This window comes from Dasypus novemcinctus, chromosome 27, assembly GCF_030445035.2.
Source record: "Dasypus novemcinctus isolate mDasNov1 chromosome 27, mDasNov1.1.hap2, whole genome shotgun sequence".
In the NCBI taxonomy this organism is placed as follows: domain Eukaryota; kingdom Metazoa; phylum Chordata; class Mammalia; order Cingulata; family Dasypodidae; genus Dasypus; species Dasypus novemcinctus.
Genome location: NC_080699.1, coordinates 42,728,792 through 42,751,405, shown reverse-complemented (window position 1 = coordinate 42,751,405; position 22,614 = coordinate 42,728,792). Strand labels below are relative to the sequence as shown.

At 39.2% G+C, this 22,614-nt stretch overlaps 1 protein-coding gene across 5 annotated transcripts in view; it reads left to right on the top strand.

The window, feature by feature from the left end:
• The window catches only part of OPCML (opioid binding protein/cell adhesion molecule like), a 1,279,663-nt gene that overhangs the window by 950,910 nt on the left and 306,139 nt on the right, over positions 1-22,614 (top strand). The window lies entirely within an intron of this gene.

Genomic DNA, 22,614 nt, shown 5'->3' with positions numbered 1-22,614 from the left:
TTAAACAAATAAAGAAAGAAGGAAAAAAATAAAAAGTCATATCTAAGAGAATCATGCTTTCTGGATCTTTCAAGAAGTTCACTTGAGTTGCTTTTACTGCCATATTGGTTAGGAATATTAGTCCCTTCTAGCACATCTTTGTTTTTGGTCAATATTTATTTGCACACCTCTAGTTGCTCTGACTTTTTTGGGTCCTGGACTGGTTCTTAAGCTTCTAGGTTTGTACTAATACAGGGAACACTAGCTGTGGGAAACAATTTAAATTTAAATTAAGATCCAATTTCCTAGTCACATCAGTCACATTCCAAGTACTCACAAGCCACTTGGGGCTGGTGGAGGCGCTATTGGATAGTATAGTTTATGGAATCTTTCACCATCACAGAAAGTTCTGTTGGACAGCACTGCAGTCGAGTTAAACAGCAATGAAAAACAAAACAGATGAAAACAACACCTTTGTCTTCCACTAGAGGCTCCTTCCCTAGGTTTCGGACTGTCTTAAACTTGTACATTCTTCCTTTCTTATTCAGATTATCAGGCTCGTATTTAACTTTCCACAAATGTGGTTTTCCCCTGATGTTCTAAGTTTGTTTTTTTTTTAATATACTTTATCACTTTAGTGTCCAGAGTTCTGTAATGCAGATGAAGTAGCATTAACAGAGGGATGTTTTATATTAATAAATAAATTTTATTGATGCATATTAATAAAGGTTAAATTTATCCAAGGTGTATCATCAAGGATATTTGATATAATCACATCGTTGTGCGTTCATCACTTCATTTTTAGAGCACTTTCATTAATCCAGAGTAATAAAGTAATAATAATAAACAAAAAACAATGAAACAAACAAAACTTATGACCTCTCAATCTCTATGCTTCCACCTCTGTACATAGCTGCTATTCTGATTCTCTCTCTAGTATATTTGTATTGATATTTTGTAAAACAGTCTTATATATGCACTATCATCCACATTCATATTTTATATGAGGTTTCACTATATTATACAGTCCGATGTTACATTCTTTAGCTTTCCTTCTAGTAATATACATGTCCTTAGACTTTCCTTTTCGACCACTGTCATACCCATGTAATAACTCTGCTTTCACCATTTCTATTCATTTTCAAAGATTTGCAAACAACCTTTCAACAAATCCTGCACAGAATAAACCTTGGCTTTCATTCTTTATACTCATTCTTTTTCTGGTGACCTATATTCTAATTATTAACTCCATGAGTTTACACAATGTATTTAGTTCATAATAGCGCAACCATACAGTGTTTGTCTTTTTAGGTCTGGCTTGCTTCACCAAACATAATGTCCACCAGTTTTATCCATGTTGTCATATGTTTCACAACTTCATTTTGTCTTATTGTTGCATAATATTACATCATGTATAAACATCACAATTTGTTTATCCATTCATCAGTTGATGGATACCTGGGTTGTTTCCAACTTTTGGCAATTGTGAATAATGCCGCTTTGAACATCGGTGTGAAGGTGTCTGTTCTTGTCACTGCTCTCACTTCTTCTGAGTATACACCTAGCAGTGGTATTGCAGTCAATGGCAAATCTATATTCAACTTCCTTAGGAACTGCTAAACTGTCCTCCACACTGGCTGCACCATTCCACATCCCCACCAACAGTGAATAAGCATGTTTATCTTTCCACAACCTCTCCAACACTTGTAGTTTTGTGACTTTTTAATAGAAGCTAGTCTAATAGGTGCAAAATGATATCTCATTGTAGTTTTGATTTGCATTTACCTAATCATTAGTGATGTTGGACATTTTTTCATGTGTTTCTTTGCCATTTGAATTTCTTCTTTGGACAATTGTCTTTTCAAGCCTTTTGCCCATTTTTTAATCAGATCATTTGTCTTTTTATTGTTAAGTTGTGTAATCACTTTATAGATTATGGATATTAAACCCTTATCATTAGATTTGTGATTGCCAAATATTTTCTCCCATTAAGTTAGCTGCCTTTTTAACCTTTTGACAAAGTCCTTTGAGGTACAAAAGTATTCAAATTTGAGGAGGTCATATTTATCTATTTTTTATTTTATTGCTTAAACGTTGGTTGTAAGGTTTAAGAAACAACATCTACCACAATGTTTTCTTACATTTATTTCTAGGATTTTTAGAGTTGTTGCTTTTATATTTAGTCCTTGATCTGCTTTGAGTTAATTTTTGTATAAGGTGTGAGATAAGGGTCCTCTTTTGGATATGGCTATCCAGTTCTCCCAGCACCAATTCTTAAATAGACTGCTCTGGCCCACGTGGGAGGGCTTGACAGTCATGTCAAAAATCACCTGATTTCATATGTGAGTGTCTATTTCTGAGTTCAAGATTTGATTCCATTGGTCAATCTATTTTTCTTATGCCAGTAGCATGCTGAGTTGTTTTTTTTTTTAATTTTGTTTTTGTTTTTTAACCACTGTAGCTAAGTAATAGGCTTTAAAGTCAGGAAGTAAGAGACCTTCAGCTTTGTTCTTTTTAAACACATTTTTTTTTTTTGGCTATTTGGGGCCCTTCACCCTTCCAAATAAATTTGGTAATTGCATTTTCCACTTCTGCAAAAAAGACTATTGGGATTTTTACTGGGATTGTGTTGCATCTGTAAATCTTGTTGGCTAGAATTGACATATTAATGATATTTAGTCCAATCCATGAACACGGAATGTCCTTCATTTATTTAAGTCTTCTCTGGTTTCTTTTAGCAATGTTTTGTAGTTTTCTGAATATAGGTCCTTTATGTCCTGGGTTAAGTTAATTCCTAAATATGTGATTGTTTTAGTCACTATTATAAATGTAATTTTTTTCTGATTTCCTCCTCGGTGGTGTGTAGAAATGCTATTGATTTTTGCATATTAATCTTGTATTCCGTGCCTTTACTGAACTCGTGTATTAGTTCTAGTAACTTTATGTTGATTTTTCAGGATTTTCTAGATATAGAATCATATCGTTAGCAAACAGTGAAAGTTTTAATTCTTCCTTTTCTATTTGGGTGCCTTTTATTTCTTTATCTAGCCTAATTGCTCTAGCTAGAACTTCTAGCACAATACAGAATAACAGCGGTGACAGTGGACATTGTTGAGTTTTTCCTGATCTCAGCAAGAAAGCTTTCAGGGTTTTTCCCCATTAAGTACAATGCTAGCTGTAGGTTTTTCACATATGCACTTTACCATATTGAGGAAGCTTCCTTCTATTCCTATGTTTTGGAGTACTTTTATCAAAAAAAGGTTGCTGTATTTTGTCGAATTTTTTCTGCCTCAATCAAGAAGATTGTGGGATTTTTATTCTTCAATTTATGGTTTATTACACTAATTGAGTTTCTTGTCTTGAGCCACCCTTGCACATCTGAGATAAAAACCACTTGATCTTGGTGTTTAATTCTTTTAAGGTACTTTAGGATTCTGTTTGCAAGTATTTTGTTGAGGATTTTTATATCTATATTCATTAGAGATATTGGTCTGTAATTTTCTCTTTTGTGATATATTTGTTTTTGATATTAGGTTGATCTTGGCTTCATAGAATGCATTTGGTAGCATTCTTTCTTTTTCAATTTTTTGGAAGAGCTTGAGCAAAACTGTTATTACATCTCTTTGATTGATTGGTAGAATTCGTCTCTGAAGCCATCAGGGCCCAGGCTTTTCATCTTTGGGAGGTTTTTGATTACTGTTTCTATCTCGTCACTTGTGATTGGTTTGTTGCGGTCTTCTATTTCTTCTAGGATCAGTGTAGGTGTTTCATGTATTTCTAGGAATTTGTCCATCTTGTCCACATTGTCTATGTTTTTGGCATAAAGTTATTCCTAGTATCTTCTTACGATCTCTGTTATTTTTGTGGGGTCAAAGGTAATGTTTCCCCTCTTATTTCTGCTTTTTATTTATTTGTATCTTCTCTATTTTTCTTCATCATTCTAGCTAATGGTTTGTAGATTTTGTTGATCTTCTCAAAGAACCAAATTTTGGTTTTGTCGATTCTCTGTTGTTTTTTATTTTCTGTCTATTCCATTTATTTCTGCTCTGATCATTACTATTTCTTTCTTTCATCTTGGTTTGGGATTAGTTTGCTGTTCTTTTCCTAATTCCCCCGGGTGTACAGCTGGATCTTCATTTTTAGCTCTTTCTTTTTTTTAAATGTAAGCATTGAGGGCTGTAAATTTCCCTCTCAGCACTGCCTTTGCAGTGTCCCATAGGTTTTGATATGTTGTATTCTCATTTTCATTTGTCTCATGATATTTGCTGAATTGTCTTGCAATTTTTTCTTCAACCCACTGATTATTTAAGAGCATTTTGTTTTATCTCCATATATTTAGGAATTTTCCCTTTTTCCATCCATTATTGATTTCCAGCTTCATTCCATTATGACCAGAAAAAGTGTTTTATATAATTTCAATATTATTAAATTTATTGAGACTTGTCTTGTGACTCAACATATGATCTGTCTTGGAGAAGGATCTGTGAGAGATTGAAAAATATGTATATTCTGCTGTTTTGAGGTGCAATGCTTTACAGATGTCTGTTAGGTCTAGTTCATTTATAATACTATTCAGGCTCTCTGTTTCTTTATCTATCCTCTGTCCAGATGTTCTGTCCAATACTGACAGTGATATATTGAATTCTCCATCTATTATTGTAGAGACATCCATTTCTCCCTTCATTTTTGCCATTGTGTGTCTCATGTATCTTGTGGCACTCAGATTAAGTGTATAATTCTTTAGTATAGTTATTTTTTCTTAGTGAATTGCCCATTTTGCTAACATATGATGACCTTCTTCATCAGTTTTGCATTTAAAATCTATTTTGTCTAATAATAGTATCACTATTCCAGCTCTTTTTTGGTTACTATTTGCATGGAATATCTTTTTCCAAACTTTCACTTTTAACATGGTGTGTCCTTACATCTGAAGCGAGTCTCTTGTAGACAAAATATAGATGGATTGTATTTTTTCTCTGTTCTATCAGTCAATGTCTTTTGATTGGGGGTTCAAACCTTTAACTTTCAATGTTATTACTGTAAATGCATTAATTACTTCATGTATTTTGTCCTTTGACTTTCTGTTGTCATATCCTCCAATTGTCTCTCTTTTTACCCTTTAATTTACCTTTTCTAATAGTTTTCATTTCTATGCTCTTCTCCAAGTCTCTCACCCTTTTTCCTTTCAGGCTGCAGCACTCACTTTAATAGCTCTTGTAATTCTGGTCTTTTGGTAACATATCCTATGAATTTTTGTTTGTGAAGACTTTGAACTCACCCTCATTTTGAAGGAAAGTGTTCCTTAATACAGAGTTCTTGGCTGGAAGTTTTCTCTTTCAATACCTTAAATAAATCATTTTCTTCTTGCCTCCATGGTTTCTGATGAGAGATTGGCACATAATCTTATAGAAGTTCCCTTGTATGTGATGCTTTGCTTTTCTCTTGCTGCTTTCAGAATCCTCTCTTATATCTGACATTTGTGGTTCTGTGTAGTAGGTGTCTCAGCGTAGGTCTATTTGGATTTATTCTATTTGGGGTGCATTGTCCTTCTTGGATATTGATATTGTATCTTTCATAAGGGTTGGGAAGTTTTCAGTTATTATTTCCTCAAATATTCTTTCCTCTCCTTTTCCATTCTTTTCCACCTCTGGGACATGAATAATGTGTATGTTTGTGCATTTAGCATTGTCATTCAGTTCTCTTAGACCCTGCTGTATTTTTTCTATTCTCCTGTCTTTTCCAGTTTAGATGTTCTGTCTTCAAAATCACTAATTCTGTCTTTGAGCAATTCAAATTTGCTCTTATATGTCTCTAACATATTTTTCTCATCCATCATGTCTTTCATTCCCATAAGGCATGTTACTTTTGTTTGCAGGCTTTCAAATTGTTCTTTATGCTCACCCCATGTCTTCTTAATATCCATTATCTCTTTAGTTATGTTTTTCTTTCAATTCCTAGAAATGATTTAGGATAGTTGTGTGATTGTCATTAATTAATTTCCTTAAATCCTGTGTCACATCAAGATATTTGGTTTGGTCTTTTGTCTGGGGTATCACTTCCTGTCTCCTAATATGGTTTGTAGTTTTTTGCTAGTGTCTGGGCATCTTAATTTGTTGTTGAATTAATTTTTTTAAGATTTCTTTTTGTTTATTTCTTCCACCTTCTGTCCCTGTTGCTTGCTCTCTGTGTCCATTTGCAGTGTATTCTTCTGTGTCTGCTTGTATTCTCATTAGGCAGCTCCAGGAACCAAACCTGGGACCTTCTGGAGTGGGAAAGAGGTGATCATTCTCTTGCACCACCTCAGCTCCTTGATCTGCTGTGTCTTTTATTATCTTTCCTCTGTGCCTTTTTTTGTTGTGTCATCTTGCTGCACCATCTTTCCGTGTGGGTCAGCACCCTGCGTGGGGCAGCACTCTTGCATTGGGCAGTACTCTGCGCAGGCCAGCACTCCACATGGCCAGCTTACCTTCACCAGGAGGCCCTGGGCATCGAGCCCTGGACCTCCTATATGGTAGACAGGAGCCCAATTGCTTCAGCCACATCGGCTTACCTGAATTAATTTTGATAGCTAATTTCTCTCTCACTTATTTTTGCTTGCTTTCTTTCCCACAGCTCTTCTTTGATATTTCATTCAACTTATTCTATATCTTTAAAACTGCCCAACTTAAATCATCAAAATTTAGCCAGGGACTTATTATTTGGGTACAGATTTCCCTCAGGAGTTAGGGTACAGAAAGACTCAAAAACAGTTTTTGTCCATGAAATTTCCAAACCAAATGGTGTTCATTGGCACACTGTTCTCCAGAGGTATTTCAGTCTCCACTTTCTTGTATTTTGGTCTGGCCAGAGCTGAAATTCAAAGAAACCTTTGCCAGTCAAATTCACTGAAGAGAAGCCCCCTGAATCCCCCTCCCTTTTCTTTTGTAGCAGCTGGCAGGAAAAAAGATGACTGTACACCTGTCCGTAGGTTGCTGTGAGTCAGATGTTTTATGCCAGTTTAATATCTTGGAGTTGGGGGAGGGGAGTCCTTCCCAGTTGCTGCAGGGGTTTGGTAACTCAGGTTTGTTGTTTCGGGTTCTTCATCTTTCTGTCTTTCAAGTGAAATTTGTGTATCACTGTCCTGGTCTGCTGACCCTCAAAGCAGATCCTTTGGGCTGCTTTGGTTCTTTCTCTGTTGCTCTTGTGACTGAGTTGAGCCCTGCCTATCTACTCCAACACCATCTTCCCAGAACTCAGTTTTGGTTTTTAATCTTGCAGGTGGACAATAGAGGTCTTAATGGCCTTGCATTCTTCCTTGCTGGTCAAGCAGATTTGCAATCACTTTCTGTCCTCATCTTGGAGCTGTCTCATAGGTTGGGCTGAGGGACACACATATCCAGTTTATTTGTGGAGCAGAGATAACTTCTACTCTTGAGCTCCATAAACATTCCAAATTTTCTTGGTCCTGGTTACCCAATCATCTCACTTCTGCAAATTTTCTCTGACAATTTGTCACTGAGGTGCTTCTCTAGGGAGTGATTTTCTTGAGTCCCATCACCACATTTTTTTAATAATATCAAAGTTACTTTTCACAGAGAAGAAAAATAATTGACACAATATCTATCAAGGGAGGATTGGAGCAGTTCTTCCACAACTGCTATATTCCATTTCCTTCCAGAGCATTTTAGCTGATATATGACTTTTTGAAACAAGATACTTGTTATTTGTTCTGGTTTTATTTTGTTGTGGTTTCTACTATTATTGAAATAATTAACTTTAGAACATAGCCTTAGATTATATCTGCTGTATGGATGGATTTTCTTTATTAAACTTTATTTAATTAATCATATACCTTAGTCACCTGCTATTTGTCCAGTTATGTTGAATGAAAGGCACAATGGTAAATGCCACTTGAATGAGATCAAGGAACCCACAACCAGTTTGTCTGTCTTCTTGGTGATGACCCAGGAGAGTCTGTCATGGGAAAGCATCCATTTAATACGATGTGGAAGATGGTCCAACTGACTTTTGTTAGCATTATCATCTTGCTTATCCCCATGTGATGGATCAAGGCCTTGGTTCTTCCTTCTCTTGATTTTTGACAAGGGTACTCATTCCATTAACCAACAGAAGTGACCAGAGACATTCTGACCACCTCCATGACTATTCTTCAGAAGGCATTTGAGTGCAAATCACACAGACTCATGTTTTAATCTCCAGAAGCATTTCAAAGCAGCCTGACCTTTCCTCAAGCTGGAAGACTCCTTGGGATTGAATAGACATGTGGCTTCAAGGACTTTCCTAAGTGAGAAAGTGTGATCCTAGCTGTGGCTAAGGAACCCTGGGAAAGCAAAGAGAATCCAGGGAGCTCCAGAAGGTGGAGGTGTTGGAATAACAATTAGAATCTTTTGGCCCTCTGCTCCTGACCCACGTGTGACCTTCTGCTCAATCTCAGTCAAATCATGTAAACTTTTCCTGACCTTGGGGGTGCAAGTGTGATTGAGTGTGTTTTAAATTTGTAAAATATGAGTGTTCAGGTTGGCTCATCACAGCTCCAGGATGTAATGAGATACTGCAGGAGAATGTGCTGTTGCCATTTCAGGATCTGCCAAATGCCAACACATGAAGACTTTAGAAAAGAGGTGTCTGGGTATGCACGAGGTGAGGCTGTCTTTACCGGAGCTGTATGAAAATATCATTATACAAAATTCATTATGCACAATGTGAGGTGACAAAAAGTTCAAGTGAGTCAGCAAAAATCTCACTAACATTTATTCTTTCTTGTTCTAAGAGTCTCATATCTCCTTTATCTACCAGACACATTTGAGGAGAGTGCCCACCCCTTAATTCCCTAATCAACAATTCTTTCACATTGAACTTTTCCAGTTTCCTCCAGCTTGGCTTCTTCTTCTCCTCCTTCTCTTCCTGTGCTTTGTTGTCCCGTTTTCTTCATTTCGCCATGGCTCAGCATCAGGCAGGCAGAAAGAGTAATGCTTGGTGGCAGTACTCAGCTGCATATTTGTTGCATGGTCAGGGAAGGCTGGAGGAAATGTATGTTGCCTTTCTGAGCCTGTCTCCTCATCTCCAAATGGTATCCATAATGTGCACCTTTCAGGGTTACTGTGAGCATGAGTCCATATGGACTCAATGCAGAGCATAGAGTAGGAAGTATTTTGTTTGATTTATTCAGCAAATCTATATTTTAATCTATTGTGTGCCTGATAGTGTTCCAGGAGGAACAAGTCATGCTCCTGGCACCATGGAGGTTATGATCAACTGGGGAGAGAACTTGAAAAACAAACAATTGTTTGTGATAATAAAGGATATAAAGAAAAGTAATTAATAGTGTTGTTGTTGTTGTTGTTATACTGTGTGTTCTTGCAGGGCCCTTCCTGTCTCCCTAGCTCAGTCTTTTGTTTCTTTCTGTAGCTCTGCACACCCTAAACATGCTTTCACATTGAATCCGGGGCATGAGGTTCCCCAGTGAGCTGACATTACTCCACTTGAAAAAGAGATCAAGTACAGTGAAGGAATGATTTATGAGACTTCTGTCACCAGGCAGGACACTCTCAGCATATTCTCAAATAATTCACAACTCCCTCTCTGCCTGGGGCTAAAGGAGACTGAGTGGGGGAGAGGAAGTACAGGTGAGTCCAAGGCAGGTCTGCTGCTAGAGTCTACGCATTCAGAGGGAGCCAAGGTTGCTCAGGGAGGGCAGATGCTTTTAGACTTTCAAAGGTTTCCCCTGTAAATCAAACTTTGAAGCTGTTCTCGGAGCAGCCTGGTAAGCCTTGTGGCCAAAACATTTCTAACTGCCCCTCAGCTCTAGTAGGAAGGTTTTGGAGAACAAACCACCACTAAGCTGTGGTGTTACCACAGTAACACCCATGTCCTGTCACCACTTGGGAAGGTCTGGGGAGCCTGAGCCATCTGCAGCCAAGGCCTGCCCACCTTTAATCATGGTTCAGGGTTTGCATTCCCATCCTTCTCTCATCCTCATCATTGCTAAATTTTAATAGTATGCCTATCTTCCCTCTTAAAAGGGTGAGATGTTAAAAAAAATAATAATAATAAATAAAAAAATAGGAAATGGATCCTCTTCTGGAAATAATTTCCCATGACTGTAGAAAGAGAGTTCACCACATGAAGCATTTTCCAGACTGGGTGTTCTAGAGCAGAGGCTCTCAACCCCTGGGAGCTCTTTAAATTCCAATGCTCAGGGATTGTCACAGACCAATTACAGCACACCTTCCAGATGTGGGACTTGGATGTCAGTATTTTAAAAAGCTACTCAGAGTATTTGGTTAGGAATGGCAGCTGCGGGCTCTAGGATCCAGTGTCTGCTGAGGCTAGCCAGTCCCCGGGTGACTCAGCATGCGTCCAATGCCCATGAAGTTACAGGGATGGAATAGGAAGTTGTGTCTCGTAAGGAGAACTGTCCGGCACAGAAGAGCGAATGAACAGACAAATGAATGAGCTCACAAGTTACTGGGAGAAATGCAAACTTCCATGATAGCTCAACTGCCCAGCCGTGTGACCATGGGAAGTGATTCTGCTTCTCTGTGCTGGTTTCCTTATCTGTAAAAAGGAGTACTTAAGAGCACCTACCTCCAAAGGGTAAGGATATTAGTTTAGAGATGTACATAGAGAGTGCTGATGGCAGAGTCAGGCACAAAACTGGAGCCCAGTCTTACCAGTAGTCTATGTACTGATGAGGGTTGATGGCGGCACAGTGTGTACGGAGTTTCAGGAGCACTCGGGGATACCTGACCCATTCTGCAAGAGACAGGGAAGGGCCCTCATATAAGCTGACATTAACAGTGCGTTTGAGCGGGAAGGTTTTATGCTGAAAAAAAAACAGGAAGGAGGGAAGGCTGTGTCAGGGAAGGGGAGGAGAGGAAGGTATTCTAGACACACGGAGCTACATCCTTAAGTTGGTAGAATGAGCTGTGACTTAAAGAAATAGAAGCAGGGCAGAAGGGGACTTGTCATTTTCAGTCACAAAGAATCCCACTGCCTGGATCTCTGCTTCCCCATGTACATTGCAGCTCTGGTTCTGGGCTCTACCCACCATCCTGCCATCCAACAATGCCCTAACCACCACCTCCGTTCTGCAAGGAATCAATTCCATACTTCTTTTCTAACTGGAAAGAATTTTACAGGTCACAAATTTAGGCTGCAAAAACGTACCTTGCTTATTATTATATTTTTATGATTGCACTTAATATTTGTCTGGCTCCATGATGCCTGGGAGCAAGTACTGATTCTTGGTCAATTCAAAGTAAGCTTGATCAGATCAGGATTTCCTTAGTTGATTCTGGCTTTTTCTTCCCCACACCCTTCCCAAGTGACCTGGAAGTTTGGGGGAGCTTACTCAGTGCATGTGTTTAAGGAAGGCGGTGCTGGGGTGGGCGGGCTTTGGGCTCTGGACATCATAGGTCCCGGGCATCCCTCACACTCCCTTGTGCCAGGGGGTCCGCCGCTAGTCCGCAACGTCCCTGAGACATCTGTGGGTCTTCGCTCAGCTGCTGCTCCTGGGTAGCTCAGGACTGTCTCAGGCCATCTGCCCAAACTCCCTTGGCAGGGACTGCCTGACGTCACATGGCCCTGGGGGAGCAACTCCTTTTCCCTGCAGCTTTCCAACCCCCTACAGCTGGGGGAAAAGACTGGCAACTGGTCTTAAAACAGGTTCAGGCAGGACGTCCATCTGGTGTAGAAACTCCAAGGCCAAGCATTGACTTATTTTAATTTTCTTTGCATTTCTGCTGCTCTTGTCTGTACCCTGAGGATCAGAAGCCTGGGGGGTGCTGAGGAAAGGGGTGGATGAGGTGGGAGAGAGCAGAAAGGAAGGAGGATAACAGCTGGATTTAAAAGGGTAAGAAATATTAGTAAATAATTCCAAAATGCTATCCTGCCAAACTGTTCGTAATAATAACATCCCTAAAATTACTGAATGTTTACTATACACCAGTTTGTGCTAAATGTTTTTCATAACTGGCTCTTTTATTTTTCACAATTACTCTGAGAGGCAGGTATATTATTGAGGGGTTCAGAAGGAATAATTAACTTGCCCTGCATTATACAGTAGTAAGTGGCAGAGCCTGGCTCCCACCCCAAATCTGTTTGGATAAAAGCCCACACTCTCAACCACTCAGCTATACCACTGTAATGTGTGAAGATATGCAATAAGGAACCAGATGAAAGTGCTCAAAATGTTGTTGAGAAGTTTGGTTTTCATTTTAGGGAAGGGAGGGTGAATTAATGCATATTTTAAATGGACTATAATAAGTCTTTATTTAAAAGCATCCTGTGGTGAATTCCTTTGAAATGCAAATGACCGTTCATTTTCTAATCACCGGATTTTTTTGTTCTGTTGTTTGTTCAGGAGACTTTTCATATCAGGTTTTCTTTAGGCAAGGTGCATTTTCCGGCTCTTCTTGGTCTAGAATATTCCATTCTCTGTAATTGATCGGAGGCAACTCCAGAATATCATTCCTGGGTCAGATGGAGGTGCTCCCATCAGCCTCCACCCTCATTATTCCTTCCATGCATTTTCTTTGAACTATAAGCTATCAAGAGCATGCTGTGAAATTTGCAGGATAATGAGGAATCAAATAAAGGGAGGTGGCAGGATGGTGTTAAAATGCCACCATCCAATGCCTGGGAGAGCGCGATGTGGGACTGAGCCTCCTCGCCTTGATGCTGTCTCCACCTCCTGGGAGAGTTATGGCTGATTTGCAAGTCTCCCACTCACTGAAAATGGCCCTCGGTAAATAAGCCAGGGAACTGATAGCAAATATATCAATTAGAGGTGCTGGTGCAATAGCCTAGCAAGCTCTTCACTGCCCTAGAAATTGTGTATTTCTTCTAGTGTCTGAGGACTGACCCCAAGAGAGCAGGCTGTCACTGTCCCTTCTGACTCTTCCAGCTCCAAAGTCATTTCTGTGACTCTTCCCTGCATTTCAGACACAAGAAAGTGCTAGGGGATTGGAGTCATTAATTGAAAGGTTATGTTACCTGTTGAGTTTTCTTTTCTTTTCTGTTCCTTTTTTTTACTATGAGACGAACAACCATTTTAGATTAGCAAGATTTTTTTGGTTTTCTGTTTTGTTTGTTTGTTTTCTTCACCAGAATGCACCCCTTCAAAACCCAACTTTTCCAAATGACATGGTTTGAGTTTTATAAAATGGTTAGAAGGAAGGATAAAAGAGAAAATACTTTCTTTTTGCTTTGGCACATAAATGTCTCACATTCTTAAAAAAAAAATAGCTTCAAACAGGCACCCTTTTTTAGTCACTGATCACTTTCTCCTTTCCTTCACCTCCAGATGTCTTGAAAGCCTTGTCTATTTTTGTTGCCTCCATTTCCTTATTTCCTATTCAGGCTTCATTTACTGCAATCCAGTTTCCACCACCCCTTTTCACCCCTGCAAGGAAATGGCATCTCAGATGTGTGCTTCTCTGTCCTCACATTTCCCGCGTCCATCTGTCCTTTCTACTGCCAGAAAAATCTTTGCAAAATGCAAATTGAATCATAAACTTCTCTGTTTAAAATCCTGTCTGGGCCTCCCAGCACCCAGAGTTGGATTCTACAGCCCTTCAGGGGGCATTCGAGGTCCGCGCCCCTGTCCAAAGCCGGCTCCTGCTGCGGCGCCCCCTGCCTGCTCACTCCCGCCACTGCAGGCCTGTCTCTGAAAGCGACACCCCCTTAATGCACTGTTTTTGCGCCCCCTAACTGAGTCTGCTCAGGATTTCCCTGTCCTTGTCGGTTGGTGAACTTTTAAGACTAACCTGAAGCACCCCCTCCTCTAAGAAGTTTTCCAGCTCCGCCCACGACTCGTACATAACTTGAACATGTACAAGGACACTTTAATTTGTAAGTGTCCCATAAGCATACCCATTCCAATTAGCTACGACCTCTTTGAGAGTTCAGACTTTTTTTTTTCAATTTCTCAGTTTTGTGTCTCGGGGTTGAACAAAGTCTCTGGCACATAATGCTTAATGAATGAATGAGTGAGCAATCAAGCTATCTTTTAGATCCTAAGGTGTTAAACTGTGTGGGAGAATGTCAGTGAGAAGAAATAGGGATTATTTATATGGATTTAGAATTTAAATTTAATTTTAGATGATTGCTGTTTAAATTATCTACAAAGATGATTTTAATTAATTTATCCAGTACTTTAAGTTATAATTTTGTCTTCTATTAAATTTTTTTAAAAAACTGTATGTAAGGCTATTAGGGAAAAAAAATAGCAGATATTTGGGGAATTAGAGTTATAAACTAGTCTACATAGACAAGGTAATAATATTATTATGTGACATTTTAAAAAATTATAAATAGGCCAACTCTGACGAAGCAGTGTCCCCAGCTACTTTTCTTGCCAGTTATCTCAGTAATTGGATCCTGGGCTAGACTTCAGCTGTGTGAGAAGAGTTGACAATGAAATGGACATTTAGAAATCACATCTCCATAATTCCATCCAGAATAAATTCCAGGGTAAATAGTGAGCCAATTAGAGGAATATATGTGTGCTGATGAGCCACACCAGTTAACTAGTGGAAACTTTGTAAATGCCTGGGTCCATCAGTCACTGAAATGACAGCTTCTTTTGGGCAATTCCAGTTTTTATCTGCAAGTAGTTTCTTCCAGAGATGTAAGAAAGAATATTTAGAGAGTTCCATTGGGAATTTAAGATGGATGATCATTTGTCTTTCTTTTCCCGGCACAAAGTAGAGACAGCGAAATAGGGACAGGCCTAAAGAAGACTTGCAAGTCCTATTTGTAAAGAGAGTTCACGTTGACCTTCGAGGACAGAGAATGGCCATGCTCCACTAACAGGCTCGTGCCCAGATAGAGAAGGGACCTCATTCTTTTGACGATGGACTGTGGTTCAGGGTCTGTCCTCAGCCATATAAAGCCCAACTATGACTAACAATATATCCAGAATTCATCAGTCTACCTCACATGGGCTGAACTCACAAGGGACTGGCAAATAACCCAAGAGCCAATTCATTTATTTTATATATGATGTCTCAGTTTGCCTCAGTGGCTATCACTGATACAGCAGACTGGTTTTGTCTTAAATAACGGGAATGCATTGGCTCAAAGTTTCAGAATCTAACAATCCAGAACCTAGATATTGGTCAGGTTTGCTTTCTCCCCCAAAGCTGCAATGCTGTAGGGCTGGTTGGCTGGTAGTCATTGGGTACCTTGCCTTTCCCGTCACATGGTGATGACCTCTCCTTTCTCTTCTGTATTCCTGTAGACTTCCAGCTTCTGGCTCCTACTTTCTCCTTACGAAGCCTCTAGGAATCTGGATTAAGACCTACCCTGCTTTATGACCACAACTTCACTAAAAATACTATCTTCAAAAATACTCTCTTCATTTGCAATGGTCCCCATCAACAGGGCTGGGGATTAAGATTGAGACCACGTGTGTGTTGAGGTGAATGATTCAACCTGCTGCACATGGGATTTCCCTTTCCAGTCAGTGGAACTGCTAGGCTCCCCACCCCCGGGTTCCTCAGGCACATGTAGTGCAGACATTGTATTCTGTCCAGTTCTGACACCTCTCTGGGCTATTGCTGGTCTTTGTGAAAACAGGGAGCAGATGCAGGTAGGTGTCCCCATCCTGGGCGTCCAGTTTCAGTTTATTCACATCAGACTTTTGAGTGAGCTTAACTCGAGGCTTCCTGGAACTGGACCTGGGGGAGATGGCCATTCCAGACCTAAGCTCCTGGTTCTGAGATAAAGAGCTGGCTTGTGTAGCAGCAGGTGGAAACCTGTCTCTGTCTGCTTTTCTTTTCTGGTGAAATCTCCTGCTTTGGCTAGGAGAGGAAGACATTTGTCTGGTTTGTTATTTCAGTGCACAGTGATTTCTGAGAACAGTACTGCTCTTCGTCTCCGACTCTGCCCATTGCTTGCTTTTCCTTATGGATGAAGGAACTGCTCATCTGATAGGTGAACTTATGAGAAGGAATGTGGTTGTGTGAAAATCAACTGTGATTGAGTTCTCTTTGGCCACAGCCTTCAGGTCGGTTCTCTACTGCCCCCAAAGAACCTGCCTGTGACTGCAAGAAAGAGCCACGGCTAAACTACTTCCTTCTGTATAAGGAATACAAGAGCTGGCACATTTATCTCGGGCTGCTCTGACAACCTTTCAAACAAACTCCAAACCCAGGAGAGAAAAATGTTACTTATGTCCTAGCCCCTGCCCAGCCCCTAACCAAACACACAAAACAGTTAACACACAGGAGCTACCCTCCCTTCACACAGAATATGACTTATTTCTGCATTTCACCAAAAAGGCAGGAGAAAGCTGCTTCTCTAAATGTCCAGAAAACATGTCCTATGCAGGACCCAATGACCAGAGCAGCAACCAGTAGCTAAGAATCCTTGTCCACCCTCCTGCTAATTTGGGGCACCTCTGCTTACAGGAACCCCCTTTCCGGAGTTCTCCATGACATCATTGCCCTGGCTTCAGGAGAGCAGGGTTTATTGTGAAGCAATTGATGCTAACTTTGTATCCCTCACTTCCATGGGTCTCTTGAACCTAGTGAGAGCCCTAGGAATGTATTCAGGTGGTTGTTTATTTAATACCTTTTGCAAACTAAGATAACCTTAACTTTCAAGGATCATTGTCTCTTTCCAGGCAGTCTCCTCCTTCCTCACACTTCCTTTACTCCCTGTCAGATGATGTTGCCATGTCATTTTTGGAATCCACCTCAGGGAAGTTGAGTGAGGAAAAATCAGCAGTTTCAGTTTATAAGTGTATGTTCTCTGGTCCTCATTCACCCCGGGTATAGTTACGTCATTGCTGCCCTGGTGTGGAGTTGCCTTCCAGGAATGCTCCTGCAGCTACCCTGTAGCTCACCCAACGTCGTAGCCAAAGGACTAGAAGTCCTATCTAGCTAGGAACATGCCATGCAGCGCCCAGTGCCAGAAGTGTGTGGGGAGCGAAGGAGAAACAAGGTCGACCTGGCATCAAGAGCTGGTCTGTGGAAAATTCACCAGTCATGGCGAGGTGCGTTTACAGGTGCAGGATCTGGTTCTCCTCCAGGCTGTCTTAGTTTCCCAGGACTCCAGGAACGAAGTGCCCCAAACTGCGTGGCTTAAATCAATAGAAATACATTGCCTCAAAATTTAGGAGGTTAGAAGTCCAAAATCAAGGTGTTGTCAGGGTCACGCATCTTCGAAGTTTGTCGGGCAGAATCAGTCGCCCTGCCTCTCCTAGCTGCTGGTGCTTATTGGCAAGCCAGGGCACCCTCCCTTGATTCTGTCTCTCTGTCCAAATTTCCTCTTATTATAAAGACACTAGTCATCATAGATTACAATTTACCTTCATCCAATTTGACCTCATTTTAACTAATAATAGTTTTAAAGATCCTGTTTTCAAATAGGTTCTCATTCAAGGTTTAGGACTCAAATACAGCTCAGTCCCTAACTCATGCCTCTTCAAAGTGGAATTTCTTTCCTGTTTCCAGGTATATACATGATAATGCAGCATATACAATCGTAAACACATCCTACAATGTTTTAAAATCTGTTAACACATTTACTTTCTCATTCTGAACACACATTTTTTAACCTAATTTAGTATTCATGATTTTCCTTTCTTTTCCTTTAAAGAGCTCCCCCTAAATTTCAATAGCTTTGTACAACATTATGCCTGAACCCACGGCTGGCAATGGAGATTATAGTCAATGAAATCTTGCCTGCTGCAGCCTTCAAGGTAAAAGAGAATCTGCTTCTGAGATATCAGATAGAGAAACACCAAGGCACATTCAGGGACTGAAAATGAAGGCAGGCAAAGCTGTAGGTCACCAAATTAGTGGTAATCAGTAGGACCTCCCAAACAGATAATCTGTTGACTGGACCTGCACTGTGCGTCTCATTTCTCTGTCTCACCAATTGGGCTGAGAGATGAGGTTTGCTATCACTCCATCTTGTGAAAGTTATGGAAAGGGAGATTCCTCCGTCCTGTTTAGAGTGCAATAAACTGCTCATCAGCCTTATGGATGACAGCTGGGTCTTTTTTTAATTTTTTAAAAAATTTCTCTCCCCGCTCTCCCATTGTCTTTTCTCTTGTGTCCATTCGCTGTGTGTTCTTCTGTGTCTACTTGCATTCTTGGCAGCACCGGGAATCTGTGTCTCTTTTTGTTGCATCATCTTGCTGCGTCAGCTCTCCACGTGTGCAGCACCACTCCTGGGAGGGCTGTGCTTTATTCACACGGGGTGGCTCTCCTTGCGGGGTGCACTCCTTGCGCATGGGGGTTCCCTACGTGGGGGACACCCTGCGTGGCACGGCACTCCTTGTGCATATCAGCACTGCACATGGACCAGCTCACCACATGGGCCAGGAGGCCCTGGATTCGAACCCTGGACCTCCCATGTGGTAGGGAGATGCTCTATCAGTTGAGCCACATTCACTTCCTGACAGCTGAGTCTTATATCTGTTTTGTAAACTGATCCATTGAAGATTCCTACATATCTCACATATCTCCTTGCATGTCTGTGGCCCACTGACTTTAATTTTTTGGTATCTTTTGGAAATTTCCCTCTGTCCCATACAGAGGGAGGCAAAAATGTAGGGGGGGTAGGGATATAATGTGAATTTTCCCTTGTCTTCCAAATAGTCTGACTTTCTAAGGGGTCTTCCTTTCTATTTTTTTTTTTTTTAGTTTATTTGCTTATTTGTTTTAGATGAGGGAGTGTTTCTAACATTGTATATTATATTTTGTATTATAATGTAATGCATGTTAATTTTAGAAAATTAGGAAAATGCAGAAAGAATGAAGAAGAGACGTAATATTTTGCATAATTCTACTACCCAGAGATAACATGTTAAAATAATGGTGTTTATCTGCTAGTGTTTTATTTTAATTCATTTCTATTTTTTCACATAGCATCCATGATATTTATATACTGTTTTGTATCCAGTTTTAATCCTTCTTAATTCTGTGAACATTCATTAAGTCAGATGATATTATTTAAAACCCAAAGTAATTGTTGCATACTATTCCATCATAGTGTCATGACTTCTTTAGTCATTTCTTGTAGTAGAACAATAGGGTTGCTTGATTTTCAGGTTTTCACAATTACAAATTAGTCTTTGATATCATGTTTGGCCATTAACCCAGATGATCATCTCTGATTATTTCCTTGTATGACTCCAAGAAGTCAGATCATTGGGTCAAAAGCATCCAGTAAACATAAAATAGTCATGATAGTTATTGTATTTACCAAGCATGAATGCTGGTAATGATTCCATGGGCCCCTGCTCGCACTGTGCAGTATTATTATTGCTGTTATTTGATTTTTAAGTGTTACATTATTATTTTTTTATTCTTATTATTTTGATAGATGCCTAAATTGTCTCAGTTTTAATTTCCAGTCATTTGTTTATGAGTAAGGTTGAAAACTTTTGGACTTGTTTACTGACTGTAAATCCTTTTTGTGAAGTTTTTTATGGTATTGATTTTTCTATTAGAAGAGTTTTAAAAAATAAATAAGAAAGAATTCTTCTTATTTCCTAACTTGGAGGCATTTTGAATGTTGTCTGCATAAGGGACTCACTCTGTACATTCTCGTGCCTAGCCTGTACTAGGCACTTAATAAATGAGTATTCAGCTTTTGGATCTACCCAAATAATTAATTAAAATTATGGAATTAAGCTGCAGACTGCTTTTTTTTAAAAAAAACAGTATTTACATCAACCTCTGTGTTATAAAAGAACTGTGTATTAAACTGATATCAAAGAAAGAGTGTACTTTTTTAGGGAAACTATATAAATAGCATCTCCTAAAGAAGTGATTTAAATTGCGTTTTCCCAATACTGTTCTTATCCACACACAATCAATCATAAGGCCCTCTTATCTAGGCACTTTCTGTTATCTGTATCTACCATTTCAGATAGATATGTGGATAGATGACAGACTAATAGATATGGATGATAGATAGATAGATAGATAGATAGATAGATAGATAGATAGATAGATAGATAGGTAGGTTAAGTAGGTAGGTAGGTAGATAGATAATAGATAGATGATTGGGATTTTCCCCCTCTGTACTCTACAGCCTGAGTGTCCTCACTGCAGCACAGCTCCTTTAAGCTGGCAGTGTACCTCCTACACAGGACCTGTGAGGCTCTGGGATTTGAATTCGAGACATTAGGAGTAAAAGATGAGAGTAGAGTGAGTTTTAGTTTCTCTTATGCTATTGCCACCCACCTGCGCACATGCAGTGCTGGGAACATGAAAGTCTTCAGCTATCTCCAAGAGCTGCTTTTATTTCTAGAATGGCGCTTCCTCCTTTTTTTCCCCCTATTGATATGCTTTTGAAAGCAGTTTTATTGAAGTATATTCACATACCATGCAATCTTTCTAAAGTGTATTTTAATATAATCACAATGTGAATGTTGTACATTCATCACCACTACAAATTTTAGGACAATGTCATTACTCCAAAATGAAAAACCACACACCTCTTAGCAGTCACCTCTCAATCCCTCTATCCTTCCCCAGCCCTATATAACCACTAGTCTAATACCATCTTTATAAATTGATGTGTATTTACATTTTATATAAATGGAATCACACAATAGGAAGTACTTTGTGTCTGGTTTCATTCACTTAGCATAATGTTTCTTGTCTGATAGTAACATATATTAGTTCAGTTTCAAAGAAAAACAGTCATATATGCAAGATACTTCATATTCATATTTCACATGAAATTTTACTATGCTATACAGTCCTATGTTACTTTTTTTAGCTGTCCTTTTAGTAATGTATATGACCTTAGGCTTTCCCTTTCAACTACTGTCATACCCATATAATAGCACTGCTAGTTACAAATACTGTGTTGTGCTTTTAGCTTTTCTACCCATTTCCAAAGATTAACAAATCATTTTTACCAATTCTGCACAAGTTAACCCTCAGTTTTCCATTCCGTAACCCCTTTCTATGTTCTGGTAACCCATATTCAAGTTATTAACTCAATGAGATTACACAATATATTTAGTTCATAATAGCATGGTCATTTCATATTTGTCCTTTTGTGTCTGGCTTGTACACTCAACATAATGTCCTGTAGGTTCATCCGTGTTGTCATATGCTTAATGTCTTCGTTTCTTCTTACAGTTGCATAATATTCCATCATGTGTATCCACCACAGATGGTTTATCCATTCATCAGTTAGAGGACACTTAGGTTGTTTCCATCTTTTGGCAATCGTGAATAATTGTGAACACTGGTGTGCAGATGTCTGTTCATATCGCTGCTCTCAAATCTTCTGGTATTATATACCCAGTAGTGTCACCAGGTAACATGACAAATCTATACTCAACTTTTTAAGGACCTGCCTCATTACCAGTGATGTTGAAATTTTTTTCATGTGTTTTTTTCTCCATTTGTATTTCTTCTTTAGACAAATGTCTATTACAGGTATTTGCCCATTTTTAAATTGGGTCATTTGTCTTTTTACTCTTCAGTTGTAGAATCTCTATATACCATGGATATTAAACCCTTATTGCATAATGTAATTTCCAAATATTTTCTCCCATTGAGTCGGCTGCCTTTTCCCCTTTTGACAAATTGCTTTGAGGTGCAAAAGCGTTTAATTTTGAGGAGGCTTCTTTTATCTATTTTTTCTTTCATTACTAATTCTTTGGGTGTAAGATCCAAGAAACCATCACCTACCACAAGATCTCTAACATGTTTACCTACATTTTAATCTAGTGGTTTTATGGTTCTGGCTCTTATATTTAGGTCTTTGATCCATTTTGAGTTGATTCTTGTATAGGAAGTGAGATAGAGGTCGTCTTTCATTCTTTTGATTATAGATCTCCAGTTCTCTTAGCACCATTTGTTGAAGAGACTCTTTTGTCCTGTTAACATAGTTTTTGTAGGTTTGTTGAAAACCAGTAGGTGGTAGAGGGTTCATTTCTGGGCTCTCAATACTATTCCATTGATCATTGTGCCCATTTTTATGCTGATACAATGCTGTTTTGACCACTGTAGCTTTGTAATATGTTTCGAGGTCAGGCAGTAAAAGTGCTCCCACATCACTCTTCTTTTTTAGAATGCTTTTGACTATTCAGGTGCACTTTCCCTTCCAAATGAACTTGGAAATTGCCTTTTCTGGTTCTGTAAAGTAGCTGTTGAATTTTGATTGGTATTGCATTGAATCTATAAATCACTTTGGGAAAGACAGACATCTTCATGATATTAGTATTCTAGTCCATGAGCACAGACTGTCTTTCCATTGGTTTAGGTCTTCTTAAAATTTCTTTTAGCATTGTTTTGCAGTTTTCTGAATATAGATCCTGTACTTCTTTGTTTAAATGTATTCCTAGGTATTTGAGTCTTTGTTGCCATTGTAAATGGATTTTTTTTTCCCCTGAATGCCTCCTCAGATTGTTCAGTACTAGTGTACAGAAACATTATTGCTGTTTGCAGGTTGGGCTTGTGTCTTGCCACTTTGCTGAACTCATTTATTAGCTCAAGTAGCTTTGTCATAGACATTTCAGAATTTTCTGTAGGATTATATCATCTACAAATAGAGTTTTACTTCCTCTTTTTCTATTTGGACACCTTTTTCTTTCCTTGTCTAATTAGTTTATCTAGAACTTCTAGCACAATGCTGAATAACAGTAGTGGC